This window comes from Magnolia sinica, chromosome 17, assembly GCF_029962835.1.
Source record: "Magnolia sinica isolate HGM2019 chromosome 17, MsV1, whole genome shotgun sequence".
NCBI classification, from domain to species: Eukaryota; Viridiplantae; Streptophyta; class Magnoliopsida; order Magnoliales; family Magnoliaceae; genus Magnolia; species Magnolia sinica.
In genome coordinates this window covers 49,529,831-49,545,057 of record NC_080589.1, presented here as the reverse complement: position 1 = coordinate 49,545,057, position 15,227 = coordinate 49,529,831, and the positions used below count along the sequence as shown (strand labels likewise).

At 35.3% G+C, this 15,227-nt stretch overlaps 1 pseudogene; it reads left to right on the top strand.

Moving 5' to 3' along the window:
* The first annotated feature begins 14,232 nt into the window (after positions 1-14,232).
* On the top strand, positions 14,233-15,024 carry LOC131231348 (pyrroline-5-carboxylate reductase-like; annotated as a pseudogene).
* Positions 15,025-15,227: the final 203 nt, after the last annotated feature.

Genomic DNA, 15,227 nt, shown 5'->3' with positions numbered 1-15,227 from the left:
CACATCAGTGGGACCCACCCTCTGGTATGACCCCAAAAATGAAGAAGCTTAAAATCTCAGATGAAGCGCATTACAGGAAACAGTAGTGATCGAACGTCCACATTAAAACTTCCCAAGACACGCTGTGATGTGTACTCCCCTCCACCGTCCATCGTGTGGGCCTCGTTGTGGAACCCACAGTGATGTTTATTTGGCATTAAACCTGTTCATAAGGTCATACAAACGTAGATTGAGGAAGTACACGGATATCAGTTTGATCCAAAACCTTTTGTGATGTAATCCACGTTATCCATTTAGACAGTGGACCCACTGCATGTGCATGATTGTATGTGTTTTGTTCAGCTGGGGGCTCACTAAATCTCTATTTAATGTGTGGTATGTGCGTACCGCGACCTTATGATTGTGTGACGTACAGTCAGCCCTTACACCTTGCAATTTGTGCTATGTGTGCTGCCCGAAACTTTGTGATGGATTGTAAACATAAGCGATGGATTGCTCACATTTGGGGTTAACTAGCATGGCCCACCTGATGTGGAAATTGTAGTAATAAAACAACTCCTTGACTATGTGAAAATGGAGTATTTTTGGACCCTGCCAACCATGTGAAGTTGTGTGGATTATGAACTACTTGGTTAGGATAAATCATGGCATATTAGGACTAGCTATCTAGGTTGGAAGTGTGATATTGGTGCTACACCATAGGTTGTTGAATTCTAATATTGTGTGTAAGGTGTCCCATAATGGTAACGGTGGCCGTAACGGCTACCACTGTTATTATTATGATATGGGCCGTAACGGCTTTTATGCTGCCATAACGGCCATTACGGCCCTCGTATCGGCCGTTACGGTTCATTTTTTTGAAAACCTGTTATGGGAGCGTTCACTATAAGAAAACACAGTATAGTCGACACTGGGGATCCTTTGCCGATGCTAACTAAAAGCTGGGCACTAGTAAATGATCCCTATAAATAGAAAGAAACCCTACCCTACTTTCGACCACTCTCCCCGCCCCCACTCTCTCCCTCTTCCCACCCTATAACCCCCTACTCTCTCTCTCTCTCTCTCTCTCTCTCTCTCTCTCTCTCTCTCTCTCTCTCTCTCTCTCTCTCTCTCTCCCCTACACCCCTGAATCCCTTCCCTCTCTGCATTTTTTTCTTCTCATGAATCTCACAAAACCCTAGCGACCTCTCGATTTTAGTCAATTTCTCTGGATCCTTGATGCAAACACATCAATCCTCGTCTTCATTCTTCTCACGAATCTCCCAAAACCCTAGCGACCTCTCAATTTCAGTCGATTTCTCTAGATCCTTGATGCATACATCAATCCTTGTCGTCATTCCTCTCATGAATCTCCCAAAACCCTAGCAATCTCTCTGTTTGAAATCTTCTCTACCTAAAGCTTCCTGAGCTCCAGGTTTTGAGAGAGCAGCGAGAGAATAAGGTCTCCATGGTGTTTTTTTTCCCTCTCTTTGAATCTTTAATGGTTTGTTTGTTTACTTGACTAGATTTGGGGTTTTACAGGAGGAGATTCACAAATCGCTATTTAGTTTTATACATGACGAGAAGGGAACGTATTGAGTTTCTATCTCATTTTCTTTGTTTTACGCAGTTGGGATCACTTGGGGATTGGATAGACCACTATGGATATATAGATTTTTTTTTCTTTATTTTTTTCCCTTCTACAGATTACTTTATGTATCTTTTAAAATATATATATATATATATATATATATCGGGAAATGGTGGTGAATATTTGATGAAAGGCACCATTTAAGGTTTGGGTTTGTTTGGATTCTAAAGCAGAGAAGCAATTAAATGTATTTAGTTTTGGTTCTTGGGGTTGAATAATTGTAGGCTATGTTTTTGTACAAATCCTTATGGATTTAGGATAGTGGATTCTAATATGGAAGCATGCATGCTTATATATGGTATTATATTGATTTTATGTCATGATAATGTATTTCATTATAATTTTAGGCTATTGTTTTTGTACAAATCCATATAGATTTAGGATAGTGGATTCTTATATAAAAGCATACATGCTTATATATGATATTATATAGATTTTATGTCATGATAATAAGTTTCATTATAATTTTATTGGCTTTTTCTTTGTTTTTATTACTTTCCTACTGTAGGACAGTAGGGGGCAATGATAGAAAGAGACTTCTCTCTTACTCTCTAAAACATAGTAGATCCTATATAAAGGTTTCCAAACCTTCAAGTTACAATAGAATGTTAATTTCTGACGCAGGGATGAACGTGATGAGGTCGATCACCATCTTCCTTAGGGATAACTACTCTGAATCCATAGAGCTTCTCTGGACTCCTCATAGAGATTCCATAAATCCATGAGGGGAATAAGAAAATAGAAATAATTCTAATAAATTCTAAAATAGCTTGATTGATGATGAAAATGAATTTACAGCCCTTTAAATAGTGATACCAAACCTAAGAAGAAGTTTCAGAATAAAACTCCAACTCAAACTGTCTAAAATAGTGACTTACTATAAATAGTAAACTTATTATTTATAATCGGTCATGATTTCTACTAGACTTCATGGTATTTGGCCAAAAATATTAAGTGTCCAATTTGGCCTAACCACGTTATTATCCTGATTTTTCTAAGCCCTTTCCATGTTGGGCATGACTCCTAAAACTCAATGGATCAAAAGTCATGATCGAACTAAAACTTACTATAAATAATAAAAATGGAAATAAAATGGATTTTCGACCATCGATATAATGAAATCTCACAAATACTGCGTGGGCAACCTGGCATTGCTAGGTTGGTTGGCTAAAGTAGCTTCTCCTACCCCAAAACTATATATGATACATCGAATAACTTATTCTGGTTTGTGAGATATGCCTATTTTAGGGTTCTGATGGTCCGGATCACTTTCGCCTGCGATTGGACCTTTTTTGGTCCATCTTAGCCATGAAAGTTTCCGCGATCCGCTCTACATCATTTTTCGAGTAGAAATTGACTCTATCATGTGTTGCTTTGTTCTCATCTACCCCTAGTTACTAGACTAATTGGAGAATTCAAATAATCCCTTACTTTTTTTTAACATATGATTTGATGTGAGGTGATTTTAGCTTTCAAACAATATATGAAGTATTTTGTTGTTTTGATCTTTCTACATCAATTTCTCATCAAAGCAAGTTCTGATTTCTTGGGCACTTTTCACTTTTCAGATAATCAATTTCTTCTCGAGATTTGCTTCTTTACAAATAGGTTACTTTAAAGAAAAAAAATTTCGATCAAATTTACTTTCTAATGCAAAGACTGGTTTTAGAATCAATCCGTAGACCTTAAAGTAGTACTTGTTCCGATTTGGTGGAATAATTTGTAGTTATTGTATCACTGCTTTCTAGAATATGTTCCTGTTTGGTTATTTATTATGAATTGGGCTTTTGCATGTATTTTATGAGGCATTGTCAGGTTCTGATGCATTAGGGGGTAGTTGTTGTGATGCCTGACCTCTATACAAGTGGGACCATGATGCTGGACTGTTGATCTAATAGGTCTCTGTAACATCCTGAATTTTCACGGCCCGAGTACATACTCATGCTCGAGAATTTCAGGTATTAATAATGTATAAATTAGATGCTTTAAAAATTACACTTTATTATTTTTTTATTTTTTTCATTTAGATCACATTCAGTTACATTCATGGATATAACCATTCATGAAAATAAAATCTACTGTATTTATTATTTCATTAGAGTAAAAGAATTCATCAATTTATTAAATACCCTCTAAATGAGAACTTATTACATTATCGAGTTTGCAGTGGAAATATAAAACTAGATCATAAAACTATCTTCTTATTCATTCAATATAATCTTCCATAGGGAGATGGTCCTGTAGGTCTTCAATCTGTACATCACCTACATCATCTGTACGATTGGAGAGGGTCAATGCCCTACTCATAATGATGATTATCCTTTAAAATTAACAATAATTTAAGAGATTCATAAAAATAATGTGAGGGTTCTAATACATCTCGTACTCCACCACTACGAGTGGTATTAGTATGCGTAACAAATATATATATATATATATATATATATATATATATGAATGCATGCCTAGCAAAGTGTGTGTGGTCTATTATACATAATGATCATCACAATGTAGAATATAATTCATAGAAAATCCGACTCGCCCCGCATCCCATAACTACGGAGATTTGCCGACGTGTCCGATGTTACCGTGGATTTACGTGAACACCTTGAGGTGACACAACACATGAGTCAGATGAATTACGTGACACAATTTGTTCATGGAGCGACTATTTGCTACATCTAATAACGTAAGTGATGTAACACGTATTACGAATTACTTACCTCGATTTGTACACCACTACCCAAACTCATGGAATTATGCGTCAACCAAGAGGGTTACTACCCAGAGCGCATTATGTTCATGATAAATATTTAAATAACTAGTTGTGATACCTCTAATACATCACTTGCACCAAAGAGGAAGTAAATTAAATCATGAAAGTTTTAAAAGACACATGCCCAAGCCATAAAGGGAACTAGCACAAGGCTAACATAATAAATGAGAAGAGTAGCAATAAGCTAACTTAACAAAAGAGAAGAATAGCAATAGCTAACTCAACAAAAGAGGAGAGTAGCAATGGCTAACAAAACAAAAGAAAAAGTGGTAATGGCTAACTTAACAAAAGATAAGAGTAGCAATGACTAACTCAACAAAAGAAAAGAGTAGCAATGGCTAACTCAACAAAATTGGTAAAGAGCAAGGGCAAGGCTTGTATTCATGGCCTTACATAAATTCATAAAGATCACGCATAATTAAAATCATACCTTGACCATAATTCCCAAATGATAAATAATTGATGTTGGTAAATCAAATAATTGCATGAAGGATTCACAGTAATATGAAAGCATGTAAAAGAACAAAATAAATTATATGTAACAAATATATATATATATATATATATATATATATATACACACACACACACACACACACGAAACCTTTTTTGAAGGGCCACCATGATGAGTTTTTATGATCCAACCTATTCATGAGGTCATGTAGACCAGGATCAAGTGAAAACACAAATATCAACTTGATCTAAAACTTTTGTAGCTACCAAGAAGTTTTCAATGATGGGCATTCAATCCCCACTTTGTGGTCCACTTAAACACGAGTTCCGCCTAATTTTTTGCTTCAGACCTTAAAATGATCTCTAAATATGGATGGAAGGCGTGGATCCAGCTCTTACATCAAGGTGGGCCCCACAGAGCCCTACCCAGACGAATCATGGTTTGGGCGGGGTAGGACGCAATCCACTTCCGTACATAGCTTGTGACGCTGCCACCAGTTAGGTGGGTAGTGGTAAGTGCTATGTGAACCCTACTATGATGTATGTGCTTCATCCATGCCATTTATCCATTTATCACGATCCTTTTAGGGCTTGATCTAAAAAATGAGCAAGATCTAATTCTCAGCTGGAGCACACCAAAGGAAAATAGTAGTGATTAAATGTTCGCCATTAAAAATCACTTTGTTTTTATCGATGGATTTTTGTGAATCGCTGACAGTTTTTAGCCGTCGGTGATGTCGATGGCTAAACGCCGTTGGGGAAACCACTATATGGCCGTCGGCGTTGGTCATTTTTTTGGTAGTAAATGTAAGTTTAAAAGAATCTCTCACATAAATTCAGAAAGATCATGCATAATTAACATCACACCTTAACCATTATTCTTAATGGATAAATAATTGATGGTGGTAAATTAAATATTTACAAGGATGATTCAAAGCATATAAGAGAACAGAATAAATCAAACCAATTCAAGTTTATATAAGCTTAAAGGAATCACTCACATAAATTCAAAAAGATCATGTATAATTGACATCACACCTTAACCATTATTCTCAAAGGATAAATAATTGATGGTGGTAAATTAAATATTTGTAGGGAGAATTCAAAGCATGTGAGGGAACAAAATAAATCAATCAACTCTAAGTTAATATAAGCTTAAAGGAATCCCTCACCTTAGCCTTGGATCTAAACCCTACGTAAATATTCATGTAGGAAAGCTTTTACATGAAAAGCTTTAACATTTATCATGACATCGCCTGAGCAAGGAGGCACCATATATATGGAGAATAAAGAGGGCGTCTATGCTTCTCCTTCTCTGTCTTTCTCTTTCTTTCTTTTTCTTTTTCTTTTTCTTCTCTCTCTCTCTCCCCCCCTTAGGCGTTGGGAGATTAGGTGTGTGAGAGGGGTGTGTTTCACATCCTACTTAGATTGGGTTTCTCCAATGTTTCCTTTCCTGACGATCTTTCTTTAAATTTAATTCATCCATTGTGTCAGGGTCATCAAATAGAGATGGGGTATATGATTTTCTAAGAGATCCGAAATTTAAATTGACCTATCTTGAAAATTCTCCCAATGGGTGTCAAAACGAATTTGATCTCAATTAACAATCCACATTTAATGATCATGGCTCAATTTTGAGAAAAATATGTAGTCAAGATAGACAAACGGTTGGATAAAATTTTGTGGTTGATTGATAGTGGAAAAAGCCTAAATATAAAATTTCACATTTTGTACCAAAATAAATGAGCTGGCTTTAACCTTCAATGGTGTAGGATTATAGATTGGGGCCTAAATTTTATATAACCTTATAGTCGTATGAGACCAAAGTGTAGTCCAAATTTGAGTTGTGATGGATGAAAAGAAGTGGTTAAATCGGAAGATCCAGATTTATAAGGAGTTAGCAAGCCTTGACAGGATAACTTCACGCCTAAGAAAAAGCTTACCAAAATGGGTTCTTCATACAGACTTGGTCCATATTATGGGTAATCCAAGTTATTCATATGAAGAGAAATATCCTACTATGGACGGGGTTTCTTCACTCGATGGACACCAAAATCAATGGTAAAGGGGCTGATTTGTCAATTGAGTCACTTTTACAATGATTTAAGGGCTAAAATTTGACATGTATGATTAATTTATGATACATAGGCTTGGTATAAATTTTCACATTAAACAGTTCGTGGGAACCATGTGATCTAGAATTTAGGGGTCTAGGTTAATGGCATTTTCATAATTATTGCTGATATGAGAGTTTTGAAAAATATAATGGTTCTGCATGGTTATAGGCAAATTTTTAAATAATTCTTACAAAATGACTTATATCTAAATCATTATAAATAAAGAGTTATTCACCAAATTAATTAAGAAATGTACATATATCAAACCACACAATGGATGGTCAAATGATTCGATTAAATTAGAAAAACTTGATGGTTAGTAATCTGATAATGTATATAGGTGGTAGTACGGTTGGTTTTATAAACGGATGAACATGAGTTTTTAGAGTGATCAAGGGTAGAGTATGTATACCGTTAAATTCGAGTGACTTGTTTACATGTGTAAGTTTCTCATATTCTAATTCTAATGGTAAGTTAAGTATATTCATATGGGGTAAACAAGATGAATGAATCAGAATCTCAATCTGATAAGTGTATGGACAGATGTAGAGGTCAAGTAGCTAGTTTACTATGATCGGGTGGTCCAAAATCAAAGTGGACGGCCAGATGTCTCTATCTATCAATGAATATTTGATTGAGTGGTTGGTTATGATGGACAGGTGAGGATACTTAGATATGTGATGGTCTTGTCTTAAGATCAATGGTCGAATGGCCTGATCTAGGGATGAAGATTATTCTTAACAGTTAGATTCATGTTGGAGAATAGATGTAAGGTTAAGATAGCTAAATTGGTATTGTACACATGCACATGCTAAGTTAACTTCATAGTAATACTCGAGAACTTTCAATACTTGAGTGTTGAAAAGTTTCGAGTGTTATAGCCTCATGGTATTGTGGATCCCTTGAAATATTCCAGATAGGAAGATCCTGACATCCAATCTTTAGCCTTTCTCTGAACTGTATTTGTGTTTTTACTTTTAACTCTTTACTTTTCTTCCCCAAATCTTTAATTATCCTAGGGGCTGAGACTTTTATTTTCCATATGAATGAATGGGAGTCTTATGTTGTTTATAAAATTTTCCTTTGTTTTGCTTTTGCTTTGGTTTTCCCCCCTCTTGGGATTAGCTATCATGGTTTGGAGTATTAAATCAGCCTAAAACAACCCAATACGACAGTGATATGACCAGTGTTCGAATCATCTCTGATATTATCTTTATCTCCATCTTAATGATACGGATAACACTGGTAGCGATACCGATAATGTTGGCAGTATTAGAAACTCTAGGTATTAGCAATCTATTGCTAAGTATCACCAACGTATTAATATCACTACTGTAATCGCCAATATTTTCAACTATGTAAATTCTAGGTGTCGCTTGTATTGCCAATGCATTAATATCGCTAATGTATCACCAATATTTTCGACTAGTAAATTCTAGGTAATGCTTGTATCATAAGTGTATCGATGATATTTCAATAGTAAATTTTTATTTCAAATTTTTTTCATGGGCATATGGTGGTATGTAATGTTCAATTCGTCATTGATAATATCTCGATATTATTAATATCGCAACATGCGCGATATTGGGACCACAATCTTTCATTTCCTTTCTAATTATTGATGATTTGTTGGTGAAATATCATGTGTTGTTGATATTTTGCAATATCGATGGATGTTTGGATGGAATCTTGGACAGTTAAATAGGCCAGAAGGGATGGTTCAACTGATTTCTTACAACAACATATGCTTTTAAGACCCCATTAAATAGAAAATTATTATGTATGCATTCTTTTAACAAATTTTTTTATATTTCTAAATATGCAAATATGTACATTTTAACATGTCTTAAAGTTTCGCTAAAAATTCCACTATTTTCCCATTTTTTATGCCTTTCCGATTATCAACGATATTATCGGTGATATCAATATTGTTTCCGTATCCCTGGCTAGCGAAACTTGTAGCGATACCCACACTTCGAACACTGGATATGACCCAGTAATTTGTTAATGGTATAGTGCACATAAACATATATATATTTGCAAACCTTGTTAGTTATTGGGTATTGCAGTTGAAACAGTTTCTTGAATAAGGAATTGTCCCCATTTCTTCTCGAGGAATGATAAGTTACTTCCTTGACTAAGATATGTTACTGATATCATGGTATGAGATCTTGCTGTTTTTCTTTCTTAGATATTTATTTGGAGGCCCCATGAAAGAATGAGGACATCCACCTATTTGGATTTGGTGAACCACAACTCCACTTGTTAAAACTTAAAACTTGAATGAAGTTGTACAATCTTATGTGTTGAGCTATATTTGGATCAATTTAAAAAAAAAAAAAAATTTGAATGTGTGATGGTAAAATAGTATGGAGTTTCTTTTATATCTGTCTGATTTATGAGATGAGGATTCTTTTGTTGACTTTGAACTAAATTTGATCGAGCACAGGGACTTGGTTCATCTTAATTTATGGGTTATATGAGTGCATAGTGGAAAAAAGAACATTGTTATCATTGAAGTATGAACTAGATGGAATTGATTCTACCTAAAATTGATAGTTTACCACCCATTTCATTTATATGAGTAGAATAATGTTTCGGCCATTTCGATGAGAATATGATATCCTCCAACTAGTTTGGACTTTGCTTTCTATGGGTGGCCTTGAAATTTTTTGTTGGAAACCTATTTATTTTGGTCCTAGTTAGATGGAAAGATCATTTTAAAGTGTATGCCAAAGTTTTCCATGCTTCACATTAGTGTACCTTAGATTTCTATATTTCAGATTGTTTTTAAGGATTAATTGGATTTATAAAAAACATCTCTTCAGAGAATTTCTACTTAGATTTTAGAAAACATTTCACATGTTTTGCTCGGGACTAGCAAAATGCTTATTGGGGTGTGTGTTGAGAGTCAAATATTACATATGTATTCTCTTAATTGCATTAATTTCTCCTTCATTCAAGTGCTTAATTTATATAATTAGATATGTTTTATGCATGCAATGTGATTCAGGAACTAAGGATGAAATTATAGCTCAAAATAAGACACAATGAAGAATTGAAGATTCCAAGTCATGGAGGATTTAAAGTGTCAAAGGATTGAATAAACCAAGTGTTAAAGGAAGAAAATCAAAAATTCAAAGTGGAGTTGCAAATTAAAGAAGAAATACAGAATCCGTCGATTGCATCGAGTGGAGCTCAGTGCCATCGAGTGGACTTTGTTGGGAAGTCAATGTCAACGTACATAAATCGAGAAACTTTGTGAGACTCATTACTCAATGCCATCGAAGGAGATTCGATCCCATTGACAACTTCTGAAAATTTGAAAAATCGTTGCTAGATGAAATCTGTGTTTCTATTCGATCCCTCGAGGATATCTTTGATGCCATTGAAATATATTTGATGGAAACTCGATGCCATCGAAGACCCATTGACAGTGTGTGTGGTTACATAAATTTGAAGTCGGTTTGCAATTTTTCTTAGGCAGTGTGAAACTTGGCTATCGAAAACTATAAATTAGGTTGTTTTAGATGTCTCAAATCATATTATAGGGTTTGGGAATAGAGAAAGCTCGAGTGGAGCGACAACAATGTCCCTTAACTTTGATTTCTTCATAGGTTCTAGTAGATAATTTGTTTTTCTTTTATTTTTTAGTTAGCTATGTCTAGTTAATCTCTTAGCTAATGATAAGGGGTGAAGCTTCTAGTTTATTTTAATATTCTAGTTTATGGATTCATACTTTTCGATTGAATGATGATAGTTAATTGAAATATATTTGAATTTATTTTAAAGCTTTTGTGTTGTTTCAACTTTGATTAATTTTCGACTCAAGTTACTTTGGATACTTGGAAGTGCAATTACAAGCTTGATTAGAGAATGAATAAATTTATAAAATTCCTAGATCTATTGTAGACCCTAGGAACAATAGATGCTTAGAATTCCCTGTGATTGATGCTCGAGTGCTTCATGGGAGAATCATTCAATTGAAATAATACTTGATCGGGTGATGTGATTGTTTTAACTATTTGATATTCTGATTAGAACGAGTTGGAATTTGGTTCTAGTTGAGTTATAGAAGATGAATCAATGATCTATGCATTGCGATGGCTAGAAGTGAATCCCTGGATATGCTTTATTTTTATTGTTTTTACCCTTAACCTACTCGCTGGAGTAAAAAAATCAGACCAACTATTTAGCTTTAAATTATTTCTAGTTGCATTTTCACACTCTCTATGGTTCGACCTCGGTCTCACTGAGTTTTTATTGCACCACAATCCTACACTTAGGGTTGTCAACCCTTGGGTTCGATATTATTCGACGTCGCTTAGTCACTTTTTGTTTCACTAACTTTTTTTATCCATCCAATCATGTAGGGAGAGATGTGCTTCTTTACTTATAATTGTAGCTTTTCCATCATTGTCTTTGGTAAGATATTCTTACTGCTCTTACCATCTATGATTAGATTATGGATCTTTTGGTTCAAAAGATGCATATTTTGTCACCACATATCTATTTCTTTCTTTAGTGTATATAATAGATTCCTTATTATTAGAGTGATGGCATGTGATTCACCATTATTGGGTGGTGGCATGCAATTCATCACAGGTATTGTACCACAAGCATAATGATTGAGAGCTCTCGTCGATCTTAGGTTGCTCATTATTATGAACATGGGTCTATCTTAAGGCCTTTGTCAAAGAGTAGATTGCTGCCTGTAGTCCTTACATGGCTCCCATATTCCTCCACTAGAAAACTTTAAATGCCTCAATTGTCATAGGATTATTCTTCAGAGCATCGTCCATGGGGTTATTGCTCGAAATAGTATTAGATGCCATCAAATGAAGGAAAAGCCTTGCATACCAACTGATGAAAGGAAGAGCGTGAAACGACTCTTCCTCAAGTAATCAAAGCCTTGAATCCGCAAGGTAGGTTCTTAAGTCCACAAGAAGAGATAGAGAGAGAGAGAGAGAGAGAGAGAGAACTTGAATATATTTTTCTGAATAATGATATAAAATTGTTCGATTATATTACTTATATGGAAGCCCCAAAACCCTAATATGAAATGACTCGAAATAGCAAAAAATCTTATAAAAGACTAAATTTGTCAAAAATAAAAACATCAAATTGACCTTATCGTAACATTTTTAGCATTATTACAAGCAACTCATAAACAAACAAAATTTTTATTTTTTATTTTAACTATAAGAATAGGGAGATATGACAAAAATGAAAATGATCAAAAAGTAATATTCTTTTTTATTAAATCTCCATTTTAACCCTATAAGAAGAGCATTTCTCGTGAAATGAACATACATTCATGACCTACTATAAAAGCCAGTTGACCCCAGAACCACCGTTGCATAAAGATCAATAGGTCATGCATTTCTTGAAGATGCCTGAATCAAAAGTTATGACTGGTTTACAATCCACAAATCAAATGACAACTTTTCTTTATTCAGAATGATTTTTTTGAACCGGACATGCCTAGACCCCAATTGCATCATGCCCTAGAACTAGGCTCCAATCCAATGGACTACTTCTACTTTAGTTTGGGCTTCTTTTGGTCCAACTATTTCTTGATGCACTACCAAAAAAAAATGATCAAACGCTACGGACTATGTGTGTTTTTGCTATAGATATAGACCGTAGCTATATTACTACGGCTTAAAACCGTAGCTAAAAGTTACTCAAACCGTAGCTAAAAATTAACACCACCACACGAACCTACACCTTGGGACAGCCCTATAAGGGACTCTATGAGGCCCATTAAAATGTGTGAGCTCCATCTAATACGTCTATCCGTTTTGAAAGATCATTTTAGGGCAAGTGCCCAAAAAAGAAAAGTAGATCGAAGGCTCAAGTGGACCACACGGTAAGAAACAGTGGAGATTAAGTACCTATCATTGATCAATGGTGTGGTTCAATTGGACCTTCGATTGGCATAGATTTTGGGGCCATTCCCTATAAAAAAATTTAAAAAATTAATGGACGGAGTGGATATATGAAATGTATCACAATGGATCCCACAAAGCCCTTAAGAGGACCGTTCATCCATAACCCGTTAGATTTGTGTGAAAGCGGACGAGCCATGGAGAATGGTATAAAGGCTACAGTCCATAGGGCTTTTAGCTACGGTTTAAAACTGTAGCAGGACCACTGCAAGTAAAAATGCAAAAACTCATCCCCGCTGCCCTTTTTCTTTTCCCCCCTCACAAACTTTTCATCTCCTTATACTCCTGAGAAAAAAACCTCATTCTGTGTCCCTTTCTTTCTTTCGATCTCCCACGCCCCTTTTCTCTCTCTCGATCTCCTGCACCCCTTTTCTCTCTCTAACCATCCCCTCTCTCTCGATCTCACGAAGACTCCCCTCTCTTACGTCATAATCCGCGTCCATTTTAGGTATGCAAGACCAATTATCTTATTTTTTTCTCTTTTGAATATTCATATTTCTATCTTTTTTTATGGAATTAGATTGGGGGTTTGAGGGGGTATTGATTAGATTGATTGGGTGTTTGAAGGTTCTTTGTTGCCCTTTTATGAATGCAAAACTTTCGTCTCAGTTGGTCTATCTCAGTGGTGGTCACATTTGCTTATGCTTGTCTCTTGAAATTAGATCTCCTATGACAATGTACAGATCCACATAAACATTTTTTGTGTCGATGGAAACATATAATAAATATTGATATCCACAGTTATATTTCTGATCAAATGATCTCATGGCTGTTGTGGTGTATGATTTAGGCATTTACATCAGAACTGAAGTTATCCTCTATTCCATTAATTGTTTTCCCTTAATAACAAAAGAAAAAAAAATCTCCTTTATGTTTTAGACTATAAAAACCCATCTAAGTGTGTCCAAGTTAGGCCCATGCCACATTCATTAACTATCATATCACATTTAGTAATAGTTGTATTAAGGTGTTGACCTTGTTAGCATGTGAGTCATGTTAGCAATCATGTATAGTGGGTTCCTTTTCTATTTTGTGCATCCAACTACTTGAGCATTACCTTTCATGTTTGTGGGTGCTTTGTACATAGTTGTTTGCCTAGAAACTGCCCCTCCATGGCCGTACTTTTCTTGCTCGTTCTTTGGATTGCGCATGTTTTTGTTGGGTTGGAGGTAAAGGAGACTGTCCTGACATTGTGTGGTATCAATGGAGGTGGACTGAATAAGAACAAAAAATGATCATTCTCTCTTTAAAACCTCAAGTTGTAAAGGAGGTGGTTTTGGAGTTAAACCCACTGCTTTCAAGGAAGAAACTTCTTGTATCCATTGCTGTAGGAACAAAATTAAAAGATTTGCAGGAATGGGCTGGCCATGGTCAAATAATCAGTAATGCCAAATACTCCTTCAACTATTGGTGAGGCAACAACAGTTATGAGCTCGGGAGAAATGGCAACAAAAGAAGATGAAAAACTTGTAGATTGTATTTTTGGAGCAATTGGCACATATTTCTAGCAATAGAGGCTATGCCTGATGGAGGAGTTGCTACTGGTCTTCCACGAGATCTTGCATTGAATCTAGCTTCCCAAATTGTTCTAGGAGCAGCTGCTATGGCTATCAATTCAGGAAAGCACCCAGGACAACTCAAAGATGATGTTGCATCACCTGCAGGAACTACCATTGTTGGTGTTCGTGAGTTGGAGAATGGCAGATTTTGTGGAACTTTGATGAATGCAGTCATTTTTGCTGGCAATTGGAGTCGAGAGCTTTCAGAGGGGTAGTTCTAATATAAACATCTTCCATTTTCTCCATTGCAGATTCATTCACACATGATTTAATTGCATGTTCTAAAAGCCGAAGAAACATATTTTTTTTATTATGATACCACACAGATATGGATATTGATGTGTATGCGGAAATAGGTGTCTCATAAATAACATGTTATTGATAATCATTTTTGTAGTTTTTACTTGAAACATTCAAAAAAAAAAAAAATTTGTGCTTTACGTGGACATGTTTTTTCTATCATATTTTTGCATATGCTGCATTTGGAGAAAATTTCCCTTCCAATTTCATAAAACCTATACCATGTAACAATTTTATTACGTACCATATCTAGCACTTAATAAATTTTCTTGTTGGATTTGTCTAAAAAATGCTATGAATAACTTATAGTTAAATTACAGGATCTCATCAACAGAGTCAAAGGATACTGATCCATCAGTTTTAGTTAATGGCCATTTTGACAGTCCACTTGGTTCTCCTGGTGCTGGGTATTGTGCTTCATGTGTTGGTGGGTTTAATGAT